At 41.0% G+C, this 13,603-nt stretch overlaps 1 protein-coding gene across 6 annotated transcripts in view; it reads right to left on the bottom strand.

Moving 5' to 3' along the window:
• ZBBX (zinc finger B-box domain containing) overlaps positions 1-13,603 on the bottom strand; it is a 119,832-nt gene that overhangs the window by 41,251 nt on the left and 64,978 nt on the right. The window lies entirely within an intron of this gene.

Raw genomic sequence — 13,603 nt, 5'->3', positions numbered from 1 at the left:
GGACTCTGTTGTGAGCTATCTTCCTGCATACACGGTCATTGGCCAATGTGACCTTTGTTTCAGGTGATTGTTTTACTTCATGTTTTTATTTTTTGACTGTATGGTTTATTAAACCTTTTGTTGAACTACGTATGAGACCCCTGTTTTTTCCTTCCTCCCTCAATATATACCACCGTCTGTGGATATTGAGACGAGGTGTGAAGGGGACTGGAGGTCTCTTCAGACAAAAGATACCTTTATGTGCTTCTAGCACCACTTTGTTTTAGTGAGTATGGTATGCATCTAAATAAGCGACACCCCGTATTTGGTATGATGAGAATTGTACTTCACTGAGTGGTGACCCCTTTAAGCAAAGAAACCATTACGCGCTTGATTCTACTGCTCCTGAGAATGAGTATGGTACGCACCCTTCCTTATCCACATCCATCATTGTCAGGATTCTAAACAACACGTGGTGACTTCAAGGGCTAAAACCAGTGAAAAGATACCTTTATAGGTGTATTACTCTTTTCCCTTCTGTGAGTTGGGTATGGACCCCTTCCCGAAAGTCACTGAGATATTCCCTTAGTGAATTATTTTCTCTGACCCATTGCATTTCTATTTATTTTTGCATATACACCGAACTTCCTGTTCTCAGCCGCCTCTTCAACATCACACACATCACACACATCTGGATGCAGATGAGTCAAAGGTGCCGAAGCCCAGGGCGCAGATGCACATGGGTATTTCAATAGAAAACAAATAAACAAACAAACAAATCAAAGTTATCAATTAAAAAATAACAAAGCAACAAGTTACAGAAAAAGCAGATGTCAGCATATATACAAGGCAATGTAATGATGTTAACTTAAACCACATTTTTGTCTATCTAATAAAATAGGGAGCTAGGGAATGTGAAGTAATTAGCTTTTCCAGCTATATGAAGAGTCCTTCTGTAGAGGGGTTAGGGAACAGGTTCCACCTACTGGAGTAGTAGTGTATAGCAGCCCAAAGATCTCACAAGTCCAAGGATTCTGGTGCAACTCGCTTCAGCCAGTTTGATAAAAACAGAAAAATAAAGTAGAGCATCAAAATAAACAACTTGCTTCTGAACTGGGCCTAATGGACGAAACCTACCCTCACTTTCCATTCATAATCCCAAGAAGCACCACTAAAACATTTTCCTGTGGTTTTTAAATATTTAAGTACGAAACCTGGGACAAATATAGCTGTCCACAAACACTATTCCGGTGGTCTTATCTAGAGATAAGCAGGCTCTGATTTACTCTGATTTACTCTGATTTCAAAGCAGGATCTTATTGGCTATCCCAAATCACATGACAGTTGTTGACAGTTGATAGCCAATAAGATCCTGCTTTGAAATCAGAGTAAATCAGAGCCTGCACATCTCTAGTATTATCACACTACTATAAAACTTTCTGCATGTCATTTTTTCCATGCTTTTTTCTTTTTTGATCTGTCTTTGCTGTATCTATGAACCTTTAGTGAGCTCTTTTGTTTTCTGTTTTTATATCTGAAATGGCATCTTTTCTTTGAATGAGATGTTCTGCTTTCACCTTTTTCAAGTCTATTATTTCAACCTTTGAATCTACTGATTAATTATTCCAATAACTTAGTGGTTCTCAGAGTCGGTGATCAGGACCCCACGCAGTTCATGTTTTCCAGGTCACCGGCAGTTGAACAGGTGCACTCATTACTCACTAACACATTTTAAAAGATTCACAGATAGAGCTAATTTTTTCACTTGATTCTGTGAGTAGCCCTGCAAAACATGCACTGTGTGGGGTCCGGAGGACCGACTTTGAAAACCTGTGCAATAACGTTTGCCCACCAAACTCAATACAAGCACACGCAACAATTCAATTACATAACTTTGTGAATTACAGTAAAACATATTTCCTTACACTATTACAAAACCAAGCAGCCAACACAAAATAAAATACCTGTCAGTCAAATGAAGACTGTGGAAAGCTGTAATAGCCTTAACACGTCAGCAGTGTAAATCATTCATCAGTTAGAGAATTCGAAGCTCAATTTACACAGCTAAAGAAAAAATATTTTTGGTTCATTTAACTTGTGTTTGGATAATTTGTGTTTCCAATAATTTGAATTCCACTGTTTATGCTGTTTACATTTTATAGACCTTGCTTTTGTTTAGCTACCAGTAATACCCAGGGGGGATTTAGGGTTTAGGGAACTCCTAGGCACAACAGTATGGGCCACCCCCACCATAAAATGTTGATATTTTCATTGATTGATTATATGCATTCATTTTGGCGATTAGATAGATTAGTATAATATAACATAATAATATAACAAACCATGCATTGGTAGAGTACTTCAGTAGTCATTGCATATGGCTGTGGCCGGATAGGCTGTGGCCAGAGTTTATCTGTGGGCCTAGATTGAAGTGGGCCGTTATTAAAGTGGGAAAACTGATTCATAACTACAGCGTTATACCAGATTCATTTTGATTCATCTGACTCATCATCTCTTGTCTCCAACAGGTAACACACTGAACATCTCCTCTGTACTGCAGAGCATTACATCTATTGTGTGGGATTGATTTGTATATCTAGGTAACACACTGAACATCTCCTCTGTACTGCAGAGCATTACATCTATTGTGTGGTATTGATTTGTATATCTAGGTAACACACTGAACATCTCCTCTGTACTGCAGAGCATTACATCTATTGTGTGGGATTGATTTGTATATCTAGGTAACACACTGAACATCTCCTCTGTACTGCAGAGCATTACATCTATTGTGTGGGATTGATTTGTATATCTAAGTAACACACTGAACATCTCCTCTGTGTAATTTACAACAGTACCTAGCCTGTGTGTAGGGATGAATTTATTTTTATTCTAAGTGATATATAGTATCCTGGAATGCTAGTTTTGTTTTTCTAAGCCACTTTTATTGCTATGTGTTGTAGGGGGTGGGGACTGAGTGAGTGGATTCCAATTATTGGGAATTGGGAACTCATGCATTGGTAGAGTACTTCAGTAGTCATTGCATACGGCTGTGGCAGGATAGGCTGTGGCCAGAGTTTATCTGTGGGCCTAGATTGAAGTGGGCCGTTATTAAAGTGGGAAAACTGATTCATAACTACAGCGTTATACCACCGTTACACCGAAGTGAAACTGAAGGACAAAACAACAACTGAGAAAACCAAAGTCTGCTTTGAGTGAGTTAAATTCATCCACACAACATACTACTCCTGGCTGCTTAATCTGGCAATTCAACCATAATATCATCATTTTCCATCTGCAAACAACTTTTACTATCACTGTTAAAGCTTAATCTTGCACTGTCTGTTTTGAAAATGACCAGCTGTACCTCTAATGACCTCACCTCTCCTGCTCTTCCATGTGTCCCCCGACATTTTATTCTTGGCCCTCTTCTTCTTTTTCTCTATACGTCCTCTCTGGGTGAGCTTATGTGCTCACTCGACCTCCACTATCACATCTATGCTGATAACACTGAAATCTACCTCTCCTCTCCTGATCTCTCTCCCTCTATCCTCACTCATATCTCCAACTGTCTCTCTGCTGTCTACTCTTGGATGACCCAGCGCTTTTTTAAACTTAAAATATCAAAGACTAAGCTGACCCCTTCCCACCCTCCTGCATAAAACCTGACCATCTCCTATCCTAACCTACTGTTTATGCCCACTTCATTCCCTTCTGTGTCACCCTTGTCAGTCTAACCCTCCCCTTTAGAATGTGAGCTCTCACAAGCAGGGCCCTCTCTTCAGGACTGAAATCCCAGCGTTTTTGGTGCCAAATCCTGGGATCCTGCTGATCCGATCCTGGGATTGGCCTCCTTAGTGACACCCCTAGGCACATGCCTTACCTGCCTAATGGGAAATTCACCACTGGAGATGCATTGTTTTTTTGGCCATCTTATGAACTGTCTCTGTCTCTTGAGCTGCCTACTTCCGATGAAGTGCCTATTCTATTGCCCACCTTCCTTTCATGGGACTGTCTCCTCCTAGTCTAACTCCTGCTGGACAAACTATAGTGCTGTGTAACAGTCCTGTGTAAAATAACATTTGCAAATAGAAACTACTACAATTATTTAATATTAAATATTTAAAGATATTTGGTACATTAAGAGATATTAACAATATATTCATTAATTATATGCTTCTGATATATGGACACAAATATGCATATTACACAATTAAATATGCTTTGATGGTTGTAATACTATATGCCTGTAAATAGGATTTTTTTTTTTGACATCCTGGTGGCAGAGGACTTGTGGAGGCGGCTGCACACTCAGTGGGTTACCTGCTGATGATCCTGAGGAGCTGTGCCGACGGCACACGCTGAACTCCTGTCTGCCGCTGCTGCTAAGAGGGACGGGGGAACCGCTGGCCTGTTGATCCGGTTGTCTGCGGTGGACCTGACACATTGCGGCAGCCCGATCCTGTCTTCGGTGTGTAGGTGTGCTGGTGATCTCTCCGGATGTATAGCGGGGAGAGCGGGAAGCGGTCTCAGTAGGGGCTCACTGCAGCGGTCCACATGGGGGGAGCCGGCGCCATCTTACTCTACACACACTCTCGCTGGACTGTGGTGTTTGCTGTGGGCTGCATTGACTCCTGGAGCTGTCGGTTGGTATCAGGGTGATTTGGTGGTCCCTATTAATTTCTACACTACTTCACATCGTGGCTGTTGGACGGTCCTGCAATGTGCCTTCAGTGAATATTCAGTGCTGCCTTGCTCCGGCGGTGCGGGTGCGGCCATTTTGTAATCCTCGAGTTTTAACTGTGCCTCAGCAACTGCAATATCTCTTGACCTGTCTGCTATATATCGCTGTGTGGAGAAGCTGCAGAGTGACTAGCAGCTACCTGTCTACCCTGTACAACTGGTGACATGCTAGCTTCTATTGACAGCTTCTATTGACAGTGACACTCATCTTTGACAGTGGGATCACTCCTGCACCTTTGTCCCTACTGCCAGGTGAGTGTGAATTACATCAAATCTTGCAGGCTGTTAATGCCTCAATAGACAGGATTGTCAGCAAGTTCATAGATGTACCGAGAGAGATTTTCTCTCCACCCTGCACCAGTGTGAGCTATGTTGAGGTGTCTGAAGTGACTGAGGACTGTATACCTGAGGGCTGTGCTGTTGCAGGCCCTATGGCTCTTACACCTTTAAATATCCTGGATCTGTACTCTCAGGGAAATATATCTATATTTATATTTGAGATGCCTTGGTATATCCTACTTAATTGCTCTGCAACTGGTGAAGCTCGCCCGAGATCGCTTTGCTTCCATCTAATGACAACTGCACAACTATGGGACCTTTTGTCTAAGTGTTTTGGTCATTATCCTTATTATTCGCAAGATGTTGGAGAAGAGTTTGTTGCCACTTCTCCTTTATTTCATGGACTTGAGGACTGGCCAGATTGATGATTTACACTTTACTGCTTTTTGAGATGTCCCTTCCACTTTTCATATCCCCTTTTCTTTGCATTATTATTATTTTTACTTTATTGATGTTGCTTTATCTACATATATCCTGTTTGTACTTTTGTTGTATATATTTTAATTTCTAATATGCAATCCTGTATTATATATTATATATGACAAGCGCACTGTCATTGAGTATGATGGTGGGAGAGCTGGATTTCGATAAGCCTACGCTTAGGGTCTGAGTCCATTGCCCCTGACATATCCTTGTTACAATATCCTGGAACTGGGGGGGGGGGGGGGGGGAGTTTTTTAGATTAGTATAGATTAGAAAGGTTATGGGGGTAGTTCAGTTAAGGGATCCAAGTACGCCTTTGCTGGGGGTGGGTTATACAGGGTGGGGGGTTCTGTGGGAGGTTTGCTTTGAGCCTTTTGGATTGTTTTCTTTATTAACGTTAATGGGTATTTCTGGGTTTTCTCTTTTTGAGATTTAAGTAGGTCTAGATTTTGTTGGCTGTATAGTGGGTTATTTTATTTTTGACAGTAGTGTTTTCGACTGATGACTGTTTTGCAATGTAATTTGATGGTGCTTAATGTTTATCTATTAGATATTTTTTTATAAATGTGGAGCAACGGTACCAATATAGAAAGGAGCGGACCTGCCACAGTGACCCTGGGCCAAAAAAAGTCTACTAAAATGCTATGTTCGGTTCAGACTCTTGGTGCTCTACAACCTCTACCATGACATATTTACTGAACTTTATATGTAATTTATTCATATTGCATTCCGGCATAATAATGGATGGTAAGATACAAATGAAATATGTAGAATGACACTGAAAACTGTATGTTTGTCAATACTGAACAATAAGGACATTTCCACGAGAATATTATAGAAACTTTGGACATCTCCAAAGTATTATTTTGAAATTCTATGTTCACAATTTAACATTCCCAATTCCATTACTCAGCTGAACATTGTTAGGTGATAATTCTGTACATACTTATATCTGATGTTGTTTATATTTTGATTTACTTTTGGACAAAAATAAACCAAAGAATCAAATACAAATAATGCTACTAGAAAAGTTCGCTGCTAAGATCACATAAGGTGAGTTTAGTCATTGTAACATGTTTTAAGCTGCCAAAGGTTTAAACAACCCGAAGACATAATGTTAACATTACAGTAATGTATTTGTTTTGCTGGTAGAGAATTTTGCATATTTAAATTAGGCTGCTGGCGCTGTGGGAATGATAGGCTTCATTTTGTATGACCTTAGACGGGAACTCAACTCATCTAATGCATTCCAATTAGTTTGACAGACAATTTATATAACAGAAAAGAATGAAATTTAGTACAGTGGAGAATCCTTAGCCCTCGAACATGAGGCATGCTATCATTGAATATAGCTGAGATTAAGAAAGAATCTGCAACCTACAAGATTCCTTCTATTCACTACAACAAATAATAATAAAAAAACAAAAAAACAAAAGAGAGACAGAGAGAAGGATATGGAATATTGATAACTTAATGTTAGAACCAGGGGTTTAGCGAGTGTGGTTCTAGTGGACTGCGAGCTACAGGCACTGAAAGCATCAGATGGCACCATGGCAGAACTCTTACCAATGGATAGAGATAAGCAGTTCTGTTACCATGGAAATTGGGTCTCCATGCTGAGATCGGGTATGTTTTTTTAACCCGAATGTTGAAACAGTCGACATGGGCACAGGATTAGGTGCACCGCGTCCCCTTGCATGGCTCGCTGCACTCGGCACACTATTTTATTCTCCCAACATGCTCTAGTGGATGGTAGGGCATGAAATACCACCATGTTGACCTTTTGACTGTCGACCTAGACCATGTCAACCTAATGATTGTGTCGACCTAATGACCTGTCAACCTTGTCCCATGTCGACCTTGCAATATGTCGACCTAGTGGTGTCAACCTAATGACTGTCGACCATCTTTAGGTCGACCAACCAACCGTATCCCCTGGGATCAGATCAGAAAATGAGGCCAACACTGAGATTCCAACATCAAATCTCAGTGTTTTGGTCCGGAAACTGTCGGTTCCAATTAGCAGCTGCTACTATGAAAACAGGCAGCTTGTTGGCTAAGAATTGCTGTCTCTCAGCCAACCAGCGAACTGTAAGCATGAAAGCGGTCACTGATTTGGATCCGAGAGGCAGAAAGGCCTCACTATTCTATGGGGGACATTGTGTGTGTTTTTCCCCTGTGGGGGGATATTGTATGTTTTTTCCCCAATAGAGATTATTGCTTTTTTCCTTGTCAGGACAATACGTGTGTGTATGGGGGGTGCAGTTATATGGCTTGCTCTGGGTGCCATGACACTACACCACTGGTTAGAACATACATAAAAAGCAACATTTTGGTTAATCAGTTTATACCGTATTTCAGAAACATTTGGGCTCTGGTAGGCAAACCTGATTACTCTGGTCTCGATGGGCAAAACACTAGGGAGAAGAATAAGAAGTAGGATTGGCCATCAAAGAGGTTGCCATATGTGCTTTGCATGCTGTAGATGGCATGAAACCATGAACAGGAAACCAGTGATTGCTTCACCAATCAATGGGCAGCAGGACTGAACAGGTGAAAGCCAAACAAAGAAGTTCCCCAAATTGAGTGAGCTGCTGTGAGTGGTGCTAAGCTTTATCCGCCTGTGCCACATGGGAGGATAAAAAAAATCCCTCCTTCTCTGCCATTGGTGGCAATCTATCAATGATCAGTGGCCGTCCACAATAAGAATGTGTGTTACAGTTGTTAAGGGAATGATATTTTCCAAGGTTGCTTTATCCTCTTCAAACCCTTTCTTTGTAATCGCCTCCATGGATATCTTGTAAATAAATACAGTAGGCTCCACAAAGCCCATGGCGGTAATCATTTTCCAAATGTGGTGTGGTACCATCAGGGAGCCTTTCTTAGACATCTTAGTGACTAGATTTACAATGCCCATGCTGACTTGAGCACAATTTTTTGGCAGATACTCACCTTTTAGCATTGTGTACATTTGCATGATGCAGAACTTACACTTAGAGGTAAATTTACTAAAGCTTTGAAAAGTGTAAAGTAGCGTTTTTGCCATAGGGATAAGGCAGGGATACAAACAGTAGATCATCTCTTTTACAGATCCACTGGAAAACATCTTTCCTTTGTGAGAGCTAGTTTGTTGTTTGTTAATCATCGCCAGCATACAATGGCTTTTCGTCAGGCCCAGCATTATTCTAACTCTACTGATCATCAGTTACCACCCATGGATGTGTCCATATATCTAGAACACATTTTACAGTTTCTGCTTCCATCGGGAAAGACCATTTCAATACATTATAGTTTACTACTATCTCTGTTGAACTTTAAAAAACTTTGTACCAGTATTTTGACATGTCAAAAAAACTTTCCTCATTTAACAAATTAAGTTATTTTACAGTTCATACAGCAGCTCCTTTATTTCTTCCGGCCATGTTACATAAAAATGTTTTAGAATTTATATCATAAGGCTTATTTATCTCCAAAGAGACACTTCCAAATTGGTTTAACAGATGTAAATCCAGGCCCAAAATGTTAGGCTCATTTATTCCCCTTCCTCAGATATTGTATGGCCCATTTCAATAGGGTTTCCATATGCTCCTTTTTAGAAATAAATTATATTACATTGTAAAAAACAAACAAAAAACTGTTGATACATGGGGAAGCTTTTTTGATATATTGTTACCTTATATCAAAGCTCAAATGCATTTTGAAACTAGTTTTCTACCCCAAAAATTACCCAATGGGTGAGATTTAATGTTGCCCGAGTTCAGCGGTGTGAGATGTCTGACAAAATCGGCCTTTTTGTAAAAGGGGAATTAACTTACAAGGCATGATTTTAAGTTAATTAATTATTCCCCTTTAAAAAAAAACATCTGAGTTTGGCGGACATCTCGCACTGATGCTGAGCTCGGGCGGCATTAAATCTTGTCCACTATCTTTTCTTGACGCCTACAGCATCTGCTCTTTTTATTTTCTGATTGTTCCTGATAATTGTACTAATATGTTGTATCTGCCCCACCTGCAGTGCATAAGGTTTTGCCCATTTTGAGAACAAATTTGTACTGCGAATAGATCTGAATAAGGGCCATTGTGTCAACCATTTGTGGAGTCAACAATTGTCCTATTGACCTATTATACCTAAACTACTGGTGATCTTTTTGTCTGTTAATCTTTTCTACCTGTCAACTATATGTTGTCGACCCAGTGAATGTCTAGCTAGACATTGTAGATATATTTATTCCACACCACCTCCTATTACAACACAATGACTGCACTGGTGTTCCTAACTGTTTTTTGTTTGTTTGTTTTTTAATTGCAAACTACACGACTATTATCTTTATTTATGTTGATTTTCTGGTTCTAATAAAAACGTTTAAAAAAAATTGGTTAAAGCTTTCCAGTACACTCATGGCTACATGATTTTATGCCCAAGGATATGTAATATAGTTACGTATGTGTAACTACCCTGTAGTGGGCATATAGCTAGAGGGGTCATTTACATTATTATACATTCTTAGAAAATAATAGGTTGGTTCTGCCTTGTAAATGATTGCTTTAAAATAAAACGAGCAGACCTTCACACAATCCTGCACCTTTGGCAACTCAGAGGCTATTAAATTTAGCCCATGTGCCTGATGTGGGCATCAGGCACTGGGATTAGGTGTTGGCTTCCAGCGCTAGTCAAATGGCAGATGTAGTGAATGTTTACATTTGGTGCCACTCGGGAGCCAATCAATAGTTATGTAATTGGTACTGGTCACAACCCAAAGTTATGTTGTGATATGGCAGCCAATCAGAAGTTATTGTGGTGAGTTGTAAATGGGTTTATAGTGAGAGCACTCTCAGTAAACCAGTGGGCTGTTTCCATGGCAGCGAGCACTTACTGGCCAGTCACACTGGCACTTGTGATCTCCAAGTGCCACCATGCAGGGCAGGCTTGCAGACCTGCAGTCCCATGGTAACAGAAATATATCTTCCACATTTGACTGCATTCAACTCTGCACCCACCACCCAGGTGCAGGGGATTGAGGATTGAGGTATTCCTGTGAAGCCTGGGATGACTAGTTGGTGGAAGAAAATATTTTAAATTTGAAGGATGTGCCCCAACTTTGGCATATAACTGCAACCCCCCCCCCCCCTCCCTCCTCTTCCCATCCATTCCATTGAGCACAAAAATAACCGAATGTATTCAATACCAAAATTACTCAAATCCAAACAAACATATTAATAAAATCCCAAGTAACTAACCAGGAGGCAATAATAACCAGCCCCCCCCCCCCCCCCTTATCTGTGCTGCTTTAATTTAATCCCATAACCAGGGTACTTGTAATTCATTCAACAGTTACTAAAATGTTAATAAAATTGTGTTCTGTTTGAAGCTTTAATAACAAAATTATTTTACACACCCCTGCTGTCAAAGTCATTTAAGATTAGTTCATTGGTAGTTAAACTTCATTGAGAAGATTAATAACCCAAATTATTGCACATTAAACATTTCAGTCAGGCTGAAGTGGTGCCCTTTACAATCTGTCAAGACTGTGAGTAAGTGTCCTGCCTGCTGCTTGTGGCCATCACCAGTATGTATATACTCAGGACCTGATTCAGAGATGTACATTCAGAGATGTACACTAGTGCTGCCACAGCTGCGAATGTGAACACGGATAAAGTGCAAAAATATACAATTGCTGCAGCCGTCTGGGATTGTGTTGACTTTGCGAGTCCCAGCAGCTACATGCAAAGATGAAGTCTTTGTCACAGTTCAGTGACGCACAGCATGGTTGCAGGAAGGTAGACCCTGAGTCTTTGCAGCTGGAACACGGTCACAGGCTGAGATACGACAAGCCTACGTATTGCTGCCACTCATTGTAACCGCCGAAAAACAATACCTGACAGCTACTTCGTACATAAATCCTTACTACGACCCCAGTTGCAAGACCATCACAGTACATACACAGCTTGCTCAGTCAAACAATAATTACTCAACTGGGTAAATATTGGGTTAGTGTCCATCTCTGAAATGAGTGATAAGTGATATGCCAATATTTTGGGACTGATTCGGAGGTGCCGCAAATACTAATTTATGATAATGCTGCTTCTGATAGGCTGTCTATCGAGAAGTCCACCAGCTACAGCTCTAATCTGCCATGGTATAAACAAAGGGGCACTGTCGAGTGGACATAGGCCACACCATTGAACATCTAAATATACATAAGGTAATTGGGCATTCCCTCAAAATCCCCACTAACTTGAGCTACCCACCACCGTGTATCACCGCCCAAGAACGCTTATCGGAACTGCATTGAGCTACATGCTCTTCCAAATTGTGATTGCCGGCGTTGACCCCTGGGTCATTTTATTTCCATCCAATGACAAATCAGACCAATTGTGAGGAAAGTGTGACACTCTGAAGGTGGAATGAAGGTACTTTAATATCTAAATAGGTTAGAATATACGTCATTGATGGCAAATGTCATGTTTTTATCATATTAATTACAAATAATTTAAGATAAATTTGGTAGATGATAACAAAGTCTGCCAACCATTGCATAGAGGGGATAATTTAGATTGTAATTGGTTAGTTATTGCATCTGCAGCAAAGTACCGATTATCGGTACTGCATATGTGAAAAGGGTCCTGTGATGACAGATGCAGTATAGCATCAGGCTGTTAGTGATCCAAATGGCATGTCACTACCATTGCAAAGGAAGAGGCCAGGATCTCCATCAGAGGAATGAAGATTTCCTGGCCTCCATGTAGCTGCTGCAACAGCCTGCTTGCGCAACACCATGGATCGTTGATAGTGTTGGAGATGATCCAATACTGTGTCATAGAATTCAGCTTGGATGAGTAATGCAGCAGGAAGGAGGCACAATCTGCTGGATTACCATAGATTGTAATCTCTTTTGAGCATGGCTCTCTTCCCTTCTGTTCTTACAGCCCTCTTCTCTCACACTTCAATTACAGCTTTCTAATACTCTGCACCTGTCTATACCTGCATCTCATCTCGCTCGTAACTGTTCATCTCTTCCAATGGCAAACTGCCATTAGTAGTACATGAACAACTCCTTTGCTTCCATCCAGCTCAGCTGTATTGTTTGTGTACTGAGAATTGTGGTGCTAATTATTACCTGGGCTCTGATTTAATTTTCCAGTTACTGCAATGTTAAGTTCTGTGTACCCTGTATTGTTGTAATGTGTGCCATATGTATGGAGCTGTGAACCACTTGTGGAGCCTTATAACTAAAATGTAAAATAAAATAATAAGAGGATATTAGTTTTACCGCTGCTGCTTCAATGCAAGCAGCAGTAATAGCAACTCCAACCCCAGAAAGTGTCCACTTTCATACCATCAAAATGTAAACATTCTAATTCTGATCTGATTGGTTTTAAACTGGCATGATGAGAAAAAAAAGTGACTGGCAACACCATGTGGCTTGCAAGTTCACTGAGCGGAGGTTATTGAAGCTGGCTCTGACACTGCTATAATAACCTGGGTTATTGTTGGGTTAACCCTGGTCCTGGCTTGGTGTGAAAGTGTCTTTGAAAAATAATCCATTGACCTGGGAATCCAACCGAGCTAGCAGACAGGGTTGGTCCCAGGAAGGACATGGGTTAAAAGCCATTATGAATCAGTCCTGCTAACACCCAATGAAGAGCTGGCTCACTGGCACTCGGAAATATGTCATATCCAAGCGTTGGCAGAGGAGAAGCCCGGGCAATAAGCCAGGTCCAGCCGGAGGTGGTTTCTAACCGTGGGCTCAGTGACCCGGGCTGGAAATGTCTCCTCCAACAAAGAAATGCTTCCAAGGGAGTGGGCCTTTCCCATGATCTAGTCACTTTATTACATTGGGGTCTGATCTTGTGAAACAATGGCCCTGACTCTAATTTGATCACCCCCCCCCCCGTGCAAACACGTGGGGGTCCGATGTTGAAGTATTGCGCATGCGCATAAAGGGTTATGCGCATGTGCAGGGCTTCTGTGCGGCCACCTTCGCCGACTTACACAGTCAGTCTCCACTGACTTATATTTGCATGCCCAGCAGAAATCATTTGAGGGTCGCTGACCAACTAATGATTACTCGTGCCCGGTCACATGCGAGGGAATGTATTTTTATAACATGGTTGCGAG

Source organism: Crinia signifera, chromosome 3, assembly GCF_055691185.1.
Source record: "Crinia signifera chromosome 3, ASM5569118v1, whole genome shotgun sequence".
NCBI classification, from domain to species: Eukaryota; Metazoa; Chordata; class Amphibia; order Anura; family Myobatrachidae; genus Crinia; species Crinia signifera.
Note: the sequence above shows the minus strand (reverse complement) of the source record. Positions and strands in the feature narration are given on the sequence as shown.